The sequence below is a fragment of the Macaca fascicularis genome, chromosome 3, assembly GCF_037993035.2.
Source record: "Macaca fascicularis isolate 582-1 chromosome 3, T2T-MFA8v1.1".
Classification (NCBI taxonomy): Eukaryota; Metazoa; Chordata; class Mammalia; order Primates; family Cercopithecidae; genus Macaca; species Macaca fascicularis.
Window position 1 is genome coordinate 142,090,382 of NC_088377.1, and position 20,595 is coordinate 142,110,976.

Consider the following 20,595-nt stretch of genomic DNA (forward strand, 5'->3'; position numbering starts at 1 on the left):
GTATTAGAGCTATTATCACAGATGTGAATTCAATAAGCAATAATCAATTGTATAGGACACATCCCTGCAAACCATTGTGTAATTGTGTGAACTAACAGCTCTAAAAATGCAAAAGGAGAGATCATTTCTACCTAAGAAAACCAGATTAAGGTGTGAGGAAAGGTTGAACATGGAATCCTGGCCATAGGAATGGAAAGTTTTCCAGCAGTAAAAAACTGGAGGAAGAGCAATAACCCAGGAGTATAGAGGGTTCAGCAAACCATAAGATAAATATACTACCAGAAGCACAGACTTCATTGAGAGAATTAGTGGATCAGAGAACTGGAGAACGACTCAGTACAGAGGGCAGTACAGTTGCAGAGGGCCTTAGTGCCTAGAAAAGGATTGATGCGGTTAACAGTCTGATGAGCAAGACAAAACAGTGCCTAGAAATGGATTGATGTAGTAACAGTCTAACGAGCAAGATAAATCAGAATCAAAAGCTGTTTAGGGAAATTTATCCCACCACATGTTGAAAACAAGACGGGAAAAACTCATGGTAAAGTATTTTCATCATAAATTTTATACTCTGGAAACAAAACCTCAAAACTGGATTGATTTTTATGGGTGGTGAAATGTTCATAGGAAATTATATGAGTATTTGCAAGGATAGTTGGGAAGAAATGAAGCTACTTGGGTTAATAAGTGATTTCTTAATTAAGTAGGAAGTGAGCTGAAGGAAAGACTCATAAGAAAATGAAAACAATAATGATGGTTTCTTTTTACTAACTAGGCCAGAATGGCAACCTTACAAAAAAGTCTAAGTGTTGGGTATTACTCTTCCCTCAAAAATTATGGATTCTTTTGTTCATCCCATCTAACTTAAAGGTCTATTCTTCCTTTAATCTGACTAGTAAAATATAATTTTAAGAAGAGAAAGATGTAGAAATGGTTTACCTATGAGCATTATTAACAATGGAAGTTATTGCCAGATCATTTGGTAATATTTTTACATTTAATACGCCTCTTCACATTTGGCAGTTTTCTGTGCAACAGTGGAAATAATGGATAAGGGGTGATTTTCTTGGCTAAGGAATAGTGAATGCAAAATAAATGAAAATCTTGAACTCAGGCATACACTTGAGATGCTAGTTATGACTACATATTTCAAAAAGCTGTTACTATCACACAGAATCCTTAGAACCAAGAAGTGATTTAGCCTCAAAGTTTATATTTAACTTAGACTTTTTTTCTTCCTCATAATTCTTAGATTTTTTTAGAACACATCCAAGAAACAAATATTACAAGAATTTCTCAATTCTGAAACTTAGCAAATTTAGTTAATAGCATTTTTTGCTCTCTATACCTCAAGAGAACATCAAAATCCAACCTTCAGACTTAGTGTCTTCCTGGATTCTTAGATTCTAGTGTTCATACATGCATTAGTATGCTCGGTCTGTTGTAATGAAGTACCACAACTAGCTTAAACAACAGAAATTTATTTTCTCACTGTTCTAGAGAATAGAATTTCAAGATCAAACTGTCAGTAGGGTTGGTTCCTTCTGAGTCCTGTGAGAAAGAATCTATGCCATGCCTCTTCTGCTGGTTTGCTGTCAATCTGTGGTTCTCCTTGACTTTATAGAGCATCAACTTGATCTCTTCCATCATCTTCACTTGGTGTTCTCCTGATGTATGTGTCTGTGCCCACATTTCTCCTTTTCATAAGGCCATGATGAGTCATATTGGATTGGGGCATACCCTACTCGTATGACTTCATCTTAACTAATTATGTCTGCAGTGATCCTGTTTCCCAACAAGGTGACATTCTGAGGTACTAGGAGTTGGGACTTCAATGTAGGCGTTTAGGAGGACACAATTCAACCCATAACAATATGTAATAAATAGATGGATATGGACATTCTTGGAGTCATCCTGCAGATTATCTACTCATTTGAGATCATCTGTCTCTCATAGTTATCCAGAGAGATTAAAGACAGGGCAGTTTTCATCAGAAGAGGGATCGTTTTCCACAGGTACCCAAGCACTACTATTGGGGATCACCTCTTAACTGACTCCCCTAATATCAACTCTTACCCTAACTCCAATTCTCTAGCTTACGCTTTACCTGAGTCACCCAGGTAAATGCCACTTTTATATTATCCTGTTCCCTAATAACTTTCAGTGGTTTCTTGTTACCTGCAAGGTAACACGCAAGTTCCTAAGTGTGCCATTTAGAGTCTTCCATCCACCAAAGCATCCCTGCCATTTAATACTGTCAACTGTTCCATGTGCAAATCCAAAGTTCTAGTCAAATTCAGGTACTCACTGTCTTCTGAACACACCAAAAACTTTCTCATTTTTGTACCTTTGTTTATATCTATTTTTATTGGCATAAGAAATCCTCTTTCTTTTATGTGGCCTATAAACCTGACTGAAATGCCACCTCCTCCATGACACCATCACTATGCACAAGTTATTCCTGCCTGTCATTCCTATAGCACGTGTTCCTATAGGAATTGCTCATTTCTAGAGCAATCTTATAAGTTATTTTATATTCATTTCTCTTTGCATTGCTAGATTTCTAAAACATGTTTATGTCTTACCTCCCTAGCTAGCCTGTGAACATCTTGGGAGTAAGTAATTCTGTTATTCATAGTGTAATACTGGTCCTCAGATGTTATTGATGTAATTAAGATTGATTCGTTGTACATTTTTTTTTTTTAACTAGTGAAGTGTTTTGTAGCTGTGTTTTTATTTCGTTTAAATTGCTGAGCATCCATAGTTAGTTGTTACATCTCTAGTTCACAGAGTTTGACATTATCTCATATACAGTCAGGAGTCAAGGGATTTGGATTCATCTCATTGAACTAGTATATCCAGTCCTCACTTACTTACCTTACCTATAAAATGAGGAAGTAACACTAATTTAGTTATAAGGTTGCTCTCAGATCTAAAATTCCACAATTTAAAAATCTATACATTATGTTTTTAAAAATGCAATCTCTATGTAAAGTTAATTGGGCATGACAAGCTTGTATACAGATACATGGATGGATGTAATTGATTAAGTGTTGTTGCTTTTTTGTTAGTGCTGACTGATAATTTAGTGACCCTCAATTATTTGTTTGGTTTTATAATCCATACTCTAGCTACATTGTAAATAGTTTTGAAGTGATCTATTGAAAATGAAAACTAGAAAGTAATTTGAAGGCAATTCCTATAATATTACATAAGAAACTACTCCTAGCAGTGATTAGCTACAGGGAGCAGAATCAGGGAAATTAGGGGTAGTGGAATATTCAATTTAATATTTTTTTAACATAATACATATTACTTTCAAAATTAAAAAATAATAATTAGCCAGTTTTGGGGGCAATGCCATTTTTTAAAGAAAATACATCAGGATGGTGAAAATCAATAATAAAAATATATATAAATGTCTTCTTCCTTCACATGGAGTCTTAAATGCAAAGCGTCAAATCTAAAAGTGTCTATGAAATACATAGATAGCTTTATTGGAGTCTTAGATGCAAAGTGTCAAATCTAAAAGCGTCTGTGAAATACATAGATAGCTTTATTCTTGTCCTTTCATATTAGGATATGCAAAGTGGTTCCTCATGGTGCTCTCTTCAGTAGCATATATACTAAAATTATAACAATACCCAGAACATTAGTATGGTCCTTGTGCAAGGATGACACACAAATGTGTAAAGTATTCCATATTATCATATTTTACCCCCCCCCCATTACAAAGTGACACAAGGAAACATTTGGAGGTGCTGAATATGTATATTACTTAGACTGTGGTGATGTTATTATGAGTATTTGCATATATTCAAATTCATAAAATTGTGAACAATAAATATATGCAAGTTTTTGAATTTCAGTTATGCCTCAGTAAAGCTGAAAATGTAAAAATGTGCTTCCTCAGGCTGGGCATGATGGCTCACGCCTATAATCCTAGCACTTTGGGAGGCCAAGACAGGTGGATCACCTGATTTCAGGAGTTCAGGACCAGCCTGGCTAACATGGTGAAACCTCATTTCTACTAAAAATGATACAAAAAATAGCCAGCCGTGGTGACGCACAACTGTAATCCCAGCTATTCAGAAGGCTGAGGCAGGAGAATCACTTGAATCCAGGAGCCAGAGGTTGTAGTGAGCCGAGATTGCGCCATTGCACTCCACCTTGGGCAACAAGAGTGAAACCCTGTCTCAAAAATAAATAAATAAATAAATAAATAAATAAATAAATAAAATTTTTAAAAAGTGGCTCCTCATGATAATTAGTGAAGAGATTAGTGTTTTGAACATGAAGAAAATGTAAAATAAACAAGTCACCCAAGAGAAGCAAATTATTATGTGGTACTTGGTATCTGAATTGACTAAATTACAAGTACATAAGCACTGAATATGATTCTAAATTTTCTGGAATATCAGATTAAGAAGAGTTTCTTGGCTATATCCTTTTAATTGCATAATAAAAAAAGCATCTAAATAATTCTACAGGGAAAAACTATCTTGACATTGACTTGAAGATAAAACCCACTTTGTTAGTTCTTTTGTAAGGGATATTGGGACACAAAACAGACCATGTCTTCAACTACAGTTTTGAAAAAGTTGCACTTTGTTCAGTGGACATTTCTTTTACTGAGCTCGAACAGTGCCGAGAGCATAATACTCTATCTTAACACAAGGGACTGAGTTATTCTTGCAGAGAATGAATAACAAGACCTAGGCCCTTTGCTTTCTGATGATCCAATTTTGTCAAGGTTTAACGGGAAGAAATGAAATTTCTGGCTCATTAATGTTTCCATCAAATTACCTTGTAAAACTCTTAAATGTATCATTTTAAAGTGAGTATAGTATGTCAGACCAAGACAGGGAGGAACCTAGTAGGTAGGTATGACCTCTTATGGAGTTCTTATTGAGAATCAGCCTCTGTTGCAGTACAAGTAAACCAGAAAGGTGATGGACAAGTTCAAGAAAAGTGAGATCACTAACTAGGCAGTGAAAACAAGTGGATCTGGAGCTGAGGAACAGAACTCTGGTCCCAGGTCCAAGATAGCCTGAAGGTGAGTATAAGAAGTTATCCAGTTCTCCTTTCTGCAGCAAGATAATGTAGGGTACCCAGCACCTTACCAAAATACGGGGGAAGAAGTTAAGACAGACATTAGAAGTGCACATCAGTTCAACCTGTTGGAAATTCAGCTGAAGATTTCAACCTGTTAGAACTTCAACTTGTGGGATTTTCAAGTAGCTGAAAGACTAAGACTAGGAGGCCGGGCGCGGTGGCTCAAACCTGTAATCCCAGTACTTTGGGAGGCCGAGGCGGGTGGATCACGAAGTCAGGAGATCGAGACCATCCTGGCTAACATGGTGAAACCCCGTCTCTACTAAAAATACAAAAAACTAGCCGGGCGTGGTGGGGGGCGCCTGTAGTCCCAGCTACTCGGAGGCTGAGGCAGGAGAATGGCGTAAACCCGGGAGGCGGAGCTTGCAGTGAGCCGAGATCGGGCCACTGCACTCCAGCCTGGGTGACACAGCGAGACTCCGTCTCAAAAAAAAAAAAAAAAAAAAAGACTAAGACTAGGTTTAATCACAGTTTGTTATAGGATCCCCATTTTGGTCTTCATGAACTAGGCTCTATTGGCCACTGCGGATAACTGCACACTGCTTCCTTAAATAGGATGTTGATATTTATGAACCATCACCTTTCTAAGGTAAAGGCATTTCAAATGATGGGAAAATATGACCTCTTTTTATTTTTGTTGGTAAGCCCTCTTTGCACCAGATTCTGAGTGCAGAGATTAACCAAATTGTTCTTCACTTGTATTCTTCTATAATCTTCTCCCACAAATACTCAATCCAAGAACTATCACCTGTTGCTTAAGGGTGCTGATTTTTTTAAATAAACACAACTCATTATTTCTACCAATGTCAGTGTGGAGAGTGAAGGAAACTGACATTTATTAAACTTCATTTATGAATCAGATATGCTGCCAACCACTAATTTTACTAATTTGTTCATGATCTTATGCTTAGAACTTGGATCAAATCCAGGTCCATTTAATGCCAAAACATTTATTTCCACTGAGTATTACTGCCCAATACAAAAATTAAAGTAATTTTCTCTGACCCTATATGTATTTCAGGCATTTCTTGACCCAATACTTACAACATAAGTGCTGTGTGCCCAAATTTACCTTCTGTGTAACTCCAGATTTAAGGATCTTGCTACTAGAGTCCTGTGTATTCAGATGCAGATAAATGGTCAAGTTCACTGACTATAGTTTATAAATAGTTTTTATAATAGGTGTTTGTTTCATACACTAGGTTCTAACTTCCAAGGGTGACCCTGTGCCAGAGTTCCCATATTCAACAAAATGGCTAAGAGCTTCTCCAGGTGCTGGCTCTTTTCCTGAAACCTCAGGTAAATAGCCATCGTAGGGATGCAAGTTTGGATCAGAGTTTAAGATAAAAGACTAGATTTATTTGAGTTATGAAGCCCAAAGGCACTTCTGGACATTCATATACAGACGTTCACACATACACACACCATTCTGCCTTCCCTAGCCATAGGCACACTTACCTAGGAAATTTGTGCACAAAAGCTTGTCTAGGAAAAAACAACTCTTTCAATAGACAAATAATTTTTAAAAACTGGCAGACAATTAATACCAAAATCCTATTGGAAAAAAATGTGAAAGAAAGCAACAAATTTGTCACTAGATGAGCATTTATAAGAAAAATGTTGCTACAGGCCAGATATGAAAGCTGTCACCTAAAGTTTTACTATGCATTGAAAATTGTAATAAAGCTTTTACAACTATAAAGGAAGACCATGCATCATAAGTGCAAGAACTCAAGACAGTGGGAGGAAATAGAATTTCAATTGGCAGAATTCAGTGAAATGGAAGAAACAAACTAAAACCACAAACAAAACAAATTAAAACAAACTAAAATCACAGAAATGTAACAGAAGTACACAGAGGAGACATGAGAATAGACACTGAAGAAAGCACAGCAAAAAGAGGATATAATGAGGCAAGGCAAGGAATCAAAATTAAAATGGATTATATAAAGAATTAGGGAAAAAATGATTGGTACATAAACCAGACAAGGCAGAAGTTGTATGTTCATAATTAGAGTCCATGAAAAATAAAACCAAAACTAATAGAACAGAACAAATATTTGAAAATATAATTTGAGGGAAAAAAATGTTAAAACCAGAAAAGAATAACCATATATATTAAAAGCATATATTATGTAGCAGTAAAAACTGAGTCAATGCTGGGACATATCTTTCTGCTGCATACTCAGGATATATGTACTTAAGACACATTCTAGTAAGTTAATACAAAAGCATCTTTTAAATGGCCAACCAAAAAGATCATATTATTTGCAGGAGGAAAAAACTCAGGTTGGCCTTTGATTTCTCCTTGTTTGTATGCAGCACTAGATATTAGTGGAACAAAACCTCTGAAATACTCAAGGAAACAAAGTTTAAGCTGGGGATTTCATGTCCAGCCAAGATGTTCATTAAGTATAAAGCCACAAACCATATAGAATGTGCCGCAACTCAAGAAATACTGCTCACATACCAGAGACTGAATTTCAGCCAATCAAGGATGACAGGGAAAACTTTAGCAAATGGCTGGTGATAAGCATTAATATACTTAGTAGAACGAAGAAAAGTAGTAGAAAGAAATGTGTGGATTTGATGAAAAAGTCCAAAATGAATTGTATATGCCCTGGCAATTAAAAATATACAAATAACAAAAAATTGGGAGAGTAACTCAGGAAGAATTTTAGTGATTTCTCAAAACAAACAAACAAAAGAAAACAAACAAACAAACAAAACCAAGCATGTAACTACCATATGTAGAAACCCATAGGTACAATATTGACTGATTGCACCATCTGTAACAGTGTGGAGCCAAAGTATATTACCTAAAACTGATAAATTAAGTCATAGCATTATAACATAGTATGGTTGTATCACTTAACAGTACAAAACAGTAAATAAACACTATTTTTAAAAATCGTACACAATTACTAAATAGTTAAAAATAGAAATGTTTCACAATTTGGCATGGCCATACTGAATTTTAAAATCATACATCTGAAACGTGTATAGCCCTTTAAATAGAATAATGAGATGAATATATTTTTTTCTCTCAAGAAGATAGTCTTAAAATAACTTACGGCAAAACATAACCATAAAATAAATATCATGCTCTTCCTTGTACTTATTTTCTAGAAAATGTATTATATTGAATGAAAGTATGACCAAGTTGAAGATTGTAAACCTAAAGAAAATAATAGTACAACAATATCTACTGACTTTTGGTAGCTAATACCACTTGAGTGACTGTAGAATCAGTTTCTTTTCCCTGGCTCTGAATGCTGAATCAAGAATCAAGGAAGCTATGCTGCACCTTTTGCTAATGGTATTATGTTGGACAAATATAGTATTGGGAGGCAGTCAAATATAATGGGAAGGAAATTTAGGGTAAAATGTTGGCTGCACCTATTACCAATAGCCGGATGCCAAGGGAGCTGCAAAACTCTTTTTAAGTCCTAGTGTAATCGGCAAAATGTCTTCAAAATGTAGTTACCCAAATCATTAACTTCAGAAGGTAGAGGTATACTGTGTACCTATGAATACTATTTCTATGATTATCAAAGACTCCTTTGTTTACAAGAATTTTTCTAGATTATTTATTATATAAATTCTGTATAATCTTTTTTTATCCCAAACCCCAAAATTTACACTAAAAGTTGTGGGAGAGAAAAGAAAAAAGAATCAAGGAAGCATTGTCCCTTAGTAGGAAGTAGGAGTACCCTCTGTAGGTGGACAGGGAACTCTTCTCTCTCAAGGCGTGATTGCGAGGCTCTCCCATCACTGACATTGGTATTTAGGGGAACTCCTGGCTCTTTCATCTCAAGGGAGCAAAAATGTACTACAACATTTAGCATGGGATACAACGTATTTGGGGATCCTAAACACTTTTGAGAATCTGACGAAAGCAGTAGGACCTTTCTCCAGACAAAATGTACATGTCACATATTGCCTATAATCCTGTGAGACTCACAGAGGCCCCAGAAGCTCATCCAAAGAGACTCTCAAAATGTATGGACTCCAGGTTAAAGACCCTGGTTTTAAAAGTTCTTTGGACTTTGGTCAGAATTTTCAGTGTAGAGCTTGCTGGTCGTAAATACAGCTGTTACTGCATGCTGTTATGGAAGGAAGGCTGCTAAAATAACATTCCCAGTCCACCTAAGGTATCTTTCTTATTTATTCTGGTATGAGTGACAGTCCTCAAAGTCTGGTCCCCAGACCACCTAACTGAGAAATACCTGGATTCCTGTTAAAAATGGAGGTGGATTTGTTTGTTTCTAACCCACACACTAATCTCGAAAAGGCAGATGCATCTGCAACAGCAAAGCTTCCCTGCTTCTCCAAACTCTATGTAGAACAGCAACAAATAAACAACCCCACCCTTAGTCTCACTGCCTTCTAAAATGAAACATTCCAGAGCTGCTGCAATAGGTTGCCAGGGGGAATAATTAATCATTATAAATCCAAAAGTGTTTTTCGTTTTGTTTTGTTTTTTCTATTTTAAAGCGACTAACATTTTGAGAGCATTTACCACATGCCAAACCTGCAGGTAGACACTATCACAAAGGATGTTTTTGTTCATTGCTGCTCAATCATCACTTGTCCTAAAAATAGGAAGATGTTCCCGGGTCACTAGATTTACTCATTTGCATGCGGCTCAGCGTGGTGGCAATGCTGAAGCAAGCATACACGATGTCTGACTAGTAGGCACACACCACATCACAATTAAGTGTTCAATTACCCATGTGGCAGATAGGCAGGATGAAGCCCTGTGTTCTGTCTTTTTAGTCAGAGATTAGAACATGTCTTAAGAATGAGCATTGCCCTACTTGGTTATCTCTATGGGCATTGTAGTTCAATTTGAAAAACACAAAGCACTTTTTATTCCAGCAGATTTTCACTATTGTATTTTTTAAGAGGTGATCATATAGGTACCCAAGATAAAGGAATGTCAGGATTTATGGATTAAAATAATCGCTTTTCATTGTACCAAGAAAGACTGATGGAATTTTGATCTCAAACTTGAACCAACTGCTCAGATTACTTCATTTAAATCTGAGTGCATCTCTGTCTGTACTGCTGACTTATGCTGTAGATCTTTCTCTTTGCAATTTTTTTTATCTTCGTATGAAGCGAAACTCTGAACATGTATAGGGGTGCACACACAATATTTAATTTGGTAGTCTGTGCCTGGCGGGACCAATGCGGCAGAGCCTCACATGCTCCCATTTGTTACTGCACTTCTATAGAATTCGCAATGAATTTCACAGTGGAATGTGCAATATCAAATGTTCTCGATTTCACACACCTTTTAAAGTAAAAATATTGCTTGAAAACTCTCTAAATTCAAATAAAGTGAACTAGATAGACTTTTCGGTGTTTCTCTACTAAGGGTCTTTTTTTTTTTTTTTTTTTTTTTTTTTTTTTTTTTTTTGAGACGGAGTCTCGCTCTGTCGCCCAGGCTGGAGTGCAGTGGCGCAATCTCGGCTCACTGCAAGCTCCGCCTCCCGGGTTCACGCCATTCTCCTGCCTCAGCCTCCCGAGTAGCTGGGACTACAGGCGCCCGACCCTGCCCCCGGCTAATTTTTTCTATTTTTAGTAGAGACGGGGTTTCACCATGGTCTCGATCTCCTGACCTTGTGATCCGCCCACCTCGGCCTCCCAAAGTGCTGGGATTACAGGCGTGAGCCACCACGCCCGGCCTACTAAGGGTCTTAAATACTGAGGAAAATAGACTTTTCATCTGTTTTCAATTTCAGATGTCACCATTTTAAAATAAATGTTATTATGTATGTCTTAGGTTATAACATGATGTTATGGGATACATATAGACAGTAATATGATTACTGTAGTCAAGCAAATTAATATATCTGTCATCTCACAGAATTTTTTTTTTCTGTGACAGAAGCAGCTAAAATGTCCTTAATTAACAGAAGTCCCTGGTACTATACAATTTTATTAACTCTAGTCCTCATGTTGTAGGTTAGAGCTCTAGATTTGTTCATTCTACATATCTGCTACTTTGTATCATTTGACCTACATCTTCCATCTTCTCCTTATCCCCCTAACAACTGTTATTCTCTATCTCTGTATTTTTGTTGAGCCTTTAAAAAGGAGATCCTGCCGTTTGTCAAAACATGGATGGACCTAGAGGACATCATACTAAGTAAAATGAAGCAGACATGGAAAGAAAAATAGTATATAATCTCACTTATAGGTGGAAGTTTAAAAAAAGTCAAATATTCATATTGAATTATTAAAAGCCATTGTTGGCATTAAAAACCAAATATACCATTAACTCAGTCATCTTCACACACACTATTTGAATTTCCTCTATCCTGATTTTATCAATACATACGTTGTAAATGAAATACTATACTGTGTAAGCTCCTTCTTTTTTCTTATACATAACTTGTTTTTATTTGCATATTGGTCATTATTTAAATTGTATAAATTATAAGAATATTTAATTCCATATTGTTAGGTAGATCGTCCTAGTTTTTATTTTTATAAGTAACTCTACCATAAACAGTTTATAGTACTATACAACATACTGATGTTTAAGACCTTGGGCTTTGAAGTTGGGCAGAATAAACCTCAAATCCTGTCAGAACCTCTTAATAGTAGTGTGTCTTTAGGCATGCTATTTAACGTCCCTGAGCCTCAGTTCACGTGTGTCCTAAATGGATACAGAATGGTAGCTTCCTGATAAATCTATCATGAGAATTAAATAAGATAACCTATGGAAACCAATAGGTTGCAAATGCTCAATAGTTGTTAGCTATTGTTATAACACTTTTTGTCCTTCTGAATTATCAATCTGAGTTGATTTCCCAAGAATGAGAATATTAGTTAAATGATGTGGAGACTCATTAATTTAGTCATAATATAATTGAATGTCTACTCTATGTTAGGTGCTGAAAGAAAGTGGTAATCAGTCAGGTGAGCCCCCTAAGTAAGAAGTGTTTGCAGTTTGGAAGAGAAGATGGACTTTACATTAAATCATTATTTTTAAATATAGCATTGCAGAAGAGAACGTACAAGTGTTAAGAAATGTAAAGCAAGGAGATATATATTGCCTAATTAACTTCCAAAGTATTGAACATTTAAAATAATATGTGAGAGTAATGCACTAGTTACCAAAATTCTCAATAGCTTTTAGCTCAAATTTTTCATTTCTACCTAAATATCTGCAAAATAAATTTTGTCAAAAAGATTTACCCATCTTTTGTCCACTAAGGATGTGGCTATGCACTTCAGAAAATAAAATTATCTTACTACCTATTTTGGATTCTCCTTTATCTATTTCCTATATATTTACCATTTTTCTATATATTTTCCTATATATTTACCATTTTTCTAGTATTAAGTGTTATGGTTATTGTACTGAAGTTTTGCTGTTTGGTATTACTACATATATCTTGCCTTTCCTTTATAATTTCTTCCATTGATTCAATATTTATACTGTGCATTTTCCAAGGATCTTTCTATTCTTGACCTTGAGAGTCCTCTCGCTGTATCTAAAAATGCCACTCATATCACAGCAGGCATTTTTTTCCCTTTTCTATACATAAATCATGGTCACTGATGTTCACTCAAGCACTGTGCAAAGAAGTAAAATGTAGCCTGAAGACACAGCCTAAACACTCTGTTCTGATAAAAATAAACTATGTTAAAGTCATTATATATCTTTGCATTTTTGTTAAGAAAAGGTGATTATGTTGTGAATTTTGTAAAATCTTCAGAGTATCTTCATGTGTTAGAGGGGGAACTCCCTCTACTGTAAAAGTGACTCTTACAATTTGCGTTTATATTTATGTTGTTCTTTTACAAAGATGATTCACCAAGTCATAGCTCAGCAATGTAAACCAAAAACCAAAGCACTTATGCTTGAGAAATTTCAACATGAATGTTACCAGACTTTTTCTTAATATTTAAAAACCACTCCTTTTGGACCATGTTTGAATGTTCTTCAAGTAGCCCATGAACATTGTTTATAATTATACATGTCATACATATATAATTGAATTATGCTTTTAAGAATAATCTGATGAAGATGGATAGAGTATTAGAATTTAATCAGTCTTGAGAACAGACTATGTCATCATTATACTTTATCAATTACAGATCCTTGATGGAAGCATCACATAGTTATGATTTTTATATTTCCTGCATTTAAATTCTCAACTAAGCTCTTCAAAATTGCAAGAGCAATATGGCTAGAGGTAAAGATTGTAATACAACAACATTACTCTTTCGAAAAGTATACCATAATTCTTTAAAATAGAGACTATACACCCTGGGCATACATAGGTATGGTTTAAGTAGAGGGTCACCTGATAGTCTGACTCGGGGCAATATCAAATTGTTTAACAGCCAGGGCCTCCAATGGTACCAGATATTGCTTTGTTGTAACTGGATTATGCAGAGATCAAAGGCAGGGGCTTTTAATGAAATTATAGAAGACTTATAAAAAAAGAGAGGATTATGAAAAAGTCCTAAATTAAATACAATTAAAATTCAAAATGATATTTTTCAACCTGAGAACTAAAATAACCATTTTTATTAGATTCTTATCCATGTTTACTGACATCATCAATATGTAAATATTACCCCAGACACTTGGAAATTCATTATATTATGTAATATTCACACTCCAGTGAGGCTGGTAGTATTAATTCTGTTTTATGGATAAGGAAATGGAACACTGATGTTACATAAGAAGTTAACTGGCAGAAACAGAATGTGAATCTGGTCTCCTAACCTCAAGTCCTTTCCTCAGTCCAATGTCACAGCTGCCTCTCAAAGGTGTTTACTAGATGTGTATAGAGATGACATGGATGGGTTGCTGGGTGAGTAATTAGATAGCAAACCTACTTCATTGTTCTTTCACAGTGTATTATCATCCTTAACTCTAAAATACTAAATGTTTTTGGAAAGTAAAATTTGTTCTTTCATCAAGGGAAAGTTTCCACAGTTTATTAGAAAAGTAGTTTTTAAAAGTTGTACATAAACTTATAAAATTCCTAGAATACAGTGACCTGCTACTATTAAAAAATAACTTTTCTTCCACTTGAGTTGTTTGTGCTATTATTTTCAATTAATTTATATTTATGTATTTTAACTCTATTGTCTTTTTTATTTTTGTATCAGGTGAAAATGTTTTGAAAATGACTCTGGTTAACTAATTAACTAAACATTCAATAAAATCACCTTTATGCCTACATCAGTAATTTAAATGAATCATGTTTTGAAAGTTTTTTTAAAAAGAAAAGGTAGAGACATGGATGCAGCTGGAAACCATCATTCTCAGCAAACTATTGCAAGAACAGAAAACCAAACACCACGTGTTCTCACTCATAGGTGGGAATTGAACAATGAGATCACTTGGACTCGGGAAGGGGAACATCACATACCGGGGCCTACATGGGGAGTGGTGGGGAGGAATGGCATTGGGAGTTATACCTGATGTATATGACGAGTTGATGGGTGCTGACGAGTTGATGCGTGCAGCACACCAACATGGCACAAGTATACATATGTAACAAACCTGCACATTGTGCAAATGTACCCTAGAAATTAAAGTATAATAAAAAAGAAAAAAAATAAGAAATACATATAATAACATAAAAAAAAGAAAAGGTAGTAGGTTTCAGAGTTTGAATTGAATACCCAACAAAATTCTAAACCCTTATTTAGCAATTGCTAATAAGAAATTGTAAAATAATCAATAATAAATCCAAATACTATAAAATGGATTGGTAGGCTTGTAGATAAGAGGAATTCTATAGAGATGCTGTTTAAGAACTGAAGGTCATTTGATGCCACTATTGAAAAAATGAGGCCTGGCATGGTGGCTCATGCCTGTAATCCCAGCACTTTGGGAGGCTGAGGCGGGCAGATCAAGAAGTCAGGAGTTCGAGATCATCCTGGCCTACATGGTGAAACCCTGTCTCTACTAAAAATACAAAAATTAGCTGGGCATGGTGGCACGTGCTGGTAATCCCAGCTACTCAGGAGGTTGAGGGAGGAAAATTGCTTGAACCGGAACCCGGGAGGCGGAGGTTGCAGTGAGCCAAGATTGTGCCACTGCACTCTAGCCTGGGCTACAGAAAAAGAAAAAAGAAAAAATGAGTACTGAAAAAAGATCTGATGAAAGTACTGTATCTAAAGTAAATTTATTAATAGATTGATACAAGTTGAGAGGAAATGGGCAGTAATGGGACTGGATGAGAGCTATACTGTCAAATCACATATCTGTTCGTGAGCCTGCCCAAGTCTACATTGTTACTTTTTTCAAATAAAATATTTGGATGAGATATAATCAACAAGGTTTTCATATCTGTGTGCATCAAACACTGGGAAAGACAGCTAATCCCTATGTTTACTTCCTACAGTTAGAACTCTAAAGGGATGATGAATGAGTTTAACCAAAAATAATAGATTGGGAATGATGAATGTAAAATCCGAACTTCGGTTCACAAAGATAACTGATTAAATATAATGGAAGGGGTATAGGAATTATCAAGAGTGTATGTATAAATAAAATGCTTAGAATTACAGTTTATTGCAAGCACAGTACAAATTAGTATTGGGACTTATGTACCTGCATAAACCCAATATGACTTGTTTGAAAGAAAGGAACTAATATTTCCTATGTATTCCCTACCTATTAAATCCTACCCAGGATCCCGTAATTGTTCTTGACTCTACATTTAATAGGATTGGGAGAAATCTGGAGTCTATTCAGAAAAGGGCAATAAGGATGGTGAATGGTCTGGAAATCAAGGGCCACAAAACTATTGAAGAATTAGGGAGTAGTCTGAAGAAGAAAGCAGAACACAGTATCTGCCTACTAAGTTCTAATGAGCTACCATGGATAAAGGAAATAGTTTGGATTATTGCAATGGTCTACACAATTTAATAATTCAAAACACTAGGGAGGGAAAGTGGTTGAGTGATCAACTGCATCTGAATTTCAGGAAGACCACATTAACAGGAATTGAATCTTCACTTCCCGAAGCGACAAGCTTTGCATGCCCTGAACTGTCTTGTCTGAGAACCTGCTTTTGCACTAATCAACTCCTGTGGATCTGATCACTCATTTCTGAGAGCTTCAGTGGGAATGGTAATAGCACCTACCTCATGAAGTGAATATTAGTATTAAAGAAGATACTATGTGTTAAAGGTTTAATGTAGACCCTGTCACATATAAAGTGCTCAAAAATGCTACCTTTTTTATTACTAGATGACCAATTTCCAAAAGAGAAAAGGTACTTTTATCATAAAGAAATGGAACTTGACAACTCTAAGTTGCATTTTTGGGCGAAAAAAATGATACTTTTTAAAAAAATTACTAGTTGACCTTTTATATTACTACATGACCAATTTTCAAGGAGAATACTGAAGAAAACGTGCTTCTGTCATATATAAATGGAACTAGACAACTCTAAATTGCCTTCCAAATGGCAAAATCTAAAGATCCATGAATCATTGTGAGGCCAATCATTACATTTCTACAGTGTTTTAAAGTATGCTTGCATTATGGTTATGACTACTTTGAGGCAAACATTTTGGTCTTTCTGGTCTGTAATATGCAATCTATATTAATAGTCAATGTGTGGGAAGTAATCTATATAAAGTAGTATAGTTCCTATGCAACTATATATTCCCAAATGTCTACATTGGTATTTTAGTTAAATGTGATATGTACAAATGCTTTTATTGGTATTTCAATTCAAATTTCCAAATATTACTAGTATTTGACGTTGTCAGTTTTCCTGAAATAATACATGGAATACATAAAAATGCATAATATATATAATTATTTTTACAATTGGTGAAACTTTGCATATTATGGACTCATTAACAATACATCAAGGCATATAAATAACTTTAGCTGGACCACAAAGCCTTTAAATGTAGTAATTCTGTATTTTCTCTGCAAAAGCCTGAAAATGGTAAAGGATAATAACTTCTAATAAATAGAATTATCTTTTATTTTGAAATTCAAGTACACCCTCACATCCTCTAAACCTACTGCCAAACCATTCCCAGTTTGGGTGAGTGGCAGCTCTTAATAGACAGCAAAACAAATACTCTGTAGTACTAATAATTTAAAAATATTTAAAGAATGAATTAATGTCCCAGTCGTATTCACCTCAGAGTAAGTTACCATGAAGGAATGTCTAAATAACAACATCAAATAAAATAGGGTAGAAGTAGGCTTAAGGAATTTATTTGAAATATAAATCGTGATTCATTTAAATTCAGATTATGTTTTAATAATAGCAACTTGTATTGCATATTTATACTCTGCCAGATACTCCTAAAATTATATTTAATATTTAATATTTAATATGGTATCCCTTATATAGTATGTATAATTTAATCCTCACAACAATCTTTCCCCTTAAAATTTCCACTTAGTGTATGAGAAAACTGAGCCTCCAACCAGTAACTCACCTAAAACAATATGAATGCTAAACGAAGAGTGTAATATAAAACCTTGACTGAAGACCCATACATGTAACTACTACTGACCACCATTTACAAAAAGCTAAAAGAAATCAGCATCAACTAAGAAAGCAATCCTCAGTATAAAGTGACTCTCTCTTTTAAGGAGGAATAAGATGAAGATTATTTGGGCCGGGCGCCGTGGCTCACACCTGTAATCCCAACATTTTGAGAGGTCAAGGTAGGCGGATCATGAGGTCAGGAGATCGACAGCATCCTAGTTAACACATTTCGACTCTACTAAAAATACAAAAAAATTAACCGGGCGTGGTGGTGGGCGCCTGTAGTCCCAGCTACTGGGGAGGCTGAGGCAGGAGAATGGCGTGAACCCAGGAGGCGGAGTTTGCAGTGAGCGGTGATGGCACCACTGCACTCCAGCCTGGGTGACAGAGCGAGACTCCCTCTTAAAAAAAAAAAAAAAAAAAAAAAAGATGCAGGTTATTTGTTACCGATGTGCTCTAGTGAGGCAAGAGGTATTTGATCATTCTTCATGGCACATTTAGTTTGTTTCCTTTCTTCCTATTTGGATAGTGGTCTAGGTTTTAATATAAAACTATACTTGGAGCATCTGCTAAAGCCCATCTATTAGGGTGGTGCTTCATTAGCTTTGGATATTTTTTAAATCAGTGCTAAATTTAGCAGCTGTAGGTCTTTGCATAAGTTTAGTCTTTCATAAAGAGAAGCATCTATATCTAGAATAACTGGGTTGGAATTCAGAACAATTAAGTGAAAGATGACCTTCTATCTTGGTCTTCAATTTGCTAGATTGCTGTTAAGTATGGTGTAAAACAGTTTTCAATGCTTAAAAACTATTAATATTTGATATAGTGCTCCTCCATTTACCAATCTCCACAATAATGTGATATGAGCAAAAATAATGCTTTGTGTTTATGTAGCACATGTCTCCATGGAGCCAAGAGGATTTGGTTGACGGCATCTAAAAATGGCTTTGTCAGGGAGAACAGAAAACTAATCTCGTAATTATATTGCCAGTATTAAAACTGACACTGATTCTATATGTGGCTACTAATGTGAACATTGTGCAGTCAAAGTAATATGGATGACTTCTTCCAGCCATCTTTATAATCAACAGTAACCATACTAAGAAGTCGTACTATTTTGTATTATTTTACTTTGCCTTGGCAATGTTTAAATATTATACACATATACTTTCTTTTATTTAATAACCCTATTGTAAAAAGTAACGTGTTAAATAATTATAATTCTAAATATTTTTAAGGCAATAAAACAAATTATTACATTACAATGATTATTTTTTAAAAAGTCATTTTTTAATGTGCAAAAGCAGGCCCTGTAATGTTACTGTGTTGTGAATTGAGACTTTTTTAATGTATGGTTGCCTTTTCTGGATGGAAAATATTGATCTGTATAGTAATGAAATGGTGACTGTCAAACCATAAGTTTCTTACCTCACCTCCACTTTTCCTCTGTGTCCTAGATAATTGGCTAAACCAGTCTGTGTGACTATGTAGTATATTGGAAGGAGAATAGCCCTGGATTATATCAATGGTTCTGAAATCTTATCACCAGAATCATCTTTAGGAGTTTTTAAACATACAGATTGCTAGATTTCACCCTCAGAGTTTCTAATTCAGTAGATCTGCAGTAGGGCCCCCATGTTTGTATTTCTGCAAGTTCCTATGTGATGCTAAGGATGCTAAACCATCATCAGCTTGAGAACCAGTGATACAATCAATTAAACTTCTGCTTTTCCATTTACAGAGAAAGAGATAATTATAACTACATAGAAATTACATGCCAACCAGTGTTTTGGAAGATTCAAGCACAAGAAAAATAGAGAGAGAGAAGAAAACTATTTCTATTCAAAAAGAAAAATGTTAACTCTGGCTACATATTAATACCAATTCTAAGATCACTCTCAGCCTAGGCTCTCTGTTTGCATTACATTTTAATATTCCTTCAATACATATTTATTGAGCACTTATTATGCAGTAGGGGCTTGCATGTAACAGAGAAAAAGAAATGACTCCAGTCTCTGTGGAGCTGAATTTGCATTTGATGTTATTTTGCTTTAATGTACATAATATGTCTTCAATTTTATTGCATATTTCTTTTGATCCCTATGCCTACTTCACTAAAATTCTTCTTTCCCTCTTCCTAATCTTAGTACATAATTGGTAGTTATAAATATTTTCCCATTTTGTCTTGCTTCTGTGTCCGAGTCTGAAGAGGGTGACAAAGATGGTTCTGACCATTCATAGCACTAAGGTTGGGCCACTGACACCCATGGGTCTTTGGACAGGAGGATATTCTTGACGTTACAGGAAAGATAAGTATGACATAGGTATTTAACAAAATTAAATCATGGAAACTAAAACTATATGAACCTATGAAAAACAGTATTCAAGTTTATTGTTTTATTTTGCATCTATTTGATTATTAATAATGTAGAAGCTATAACTTACCCATCATGTTGGCAAAATTTCCTTGTGGTCAATTTATAGACACTGAAATAAAGATGTGCAAGAGAGTTACACATTGATATTTCTGATAGTATTGGTTTAAATAACAAACTACTGAAATGTAGTTGAAACATCTCAGAGGAGGGCCAGTTAAGTTATTATATATATCAAAATTTTCATACCATTTAATTATTGAAATCATGATTTATAAGGTAATTTAAAGATATAAGTAAATATTTGATACAAGTTAAAAAATACCAAAACCAAAAATTTTTTTCAACTTTCTAAATCTAAGCATACAGAAGAAAATGCTTGGAAAATAGTATACCAAATATTAACAGTAGATTTTTCTGCATTATAAATTATTTCTTTCTCTTTGCATTTGACTCTGTTTTACAAAGTCCATCTAAAGAGTGTGTTGTGTTTATTATGTGACAAAAATGTGTGTGTAAGTGTGTGTATGTGAAAGAGAGAGGCATTGCCCATATAAGCAGTATATGAGGACACTGCTGAAAAAACTCTTTAACTGCAA

At 35.0% G+C, this 20,595-nt stretch overlaps 1 protein-coding gene and 1 non-coding gene across 24 annotated transcripts in view; both read left to right on the forward strand.

Annotated features, from left to right (window-relative positions):
• Positions 1-20,595, forward strand: part of MAGI2 (membrane associated guanylate kinase, WW and PDZ domain containing 2) — a 1,469,004-nt gene that overhangs the window by 112,906 nt on the left and 1,335,503 nt on the right. The window lies entirely within an intron of this gene.
• Positions 3,600-3,706, forward strand: LOC123572592 (U6 spliceosomal RNA). The gene has a single exon (XR_006697157.2). It is a non-coding gene; the product is annotated as a U6 spliceosomal RNA (small nuclear RNA).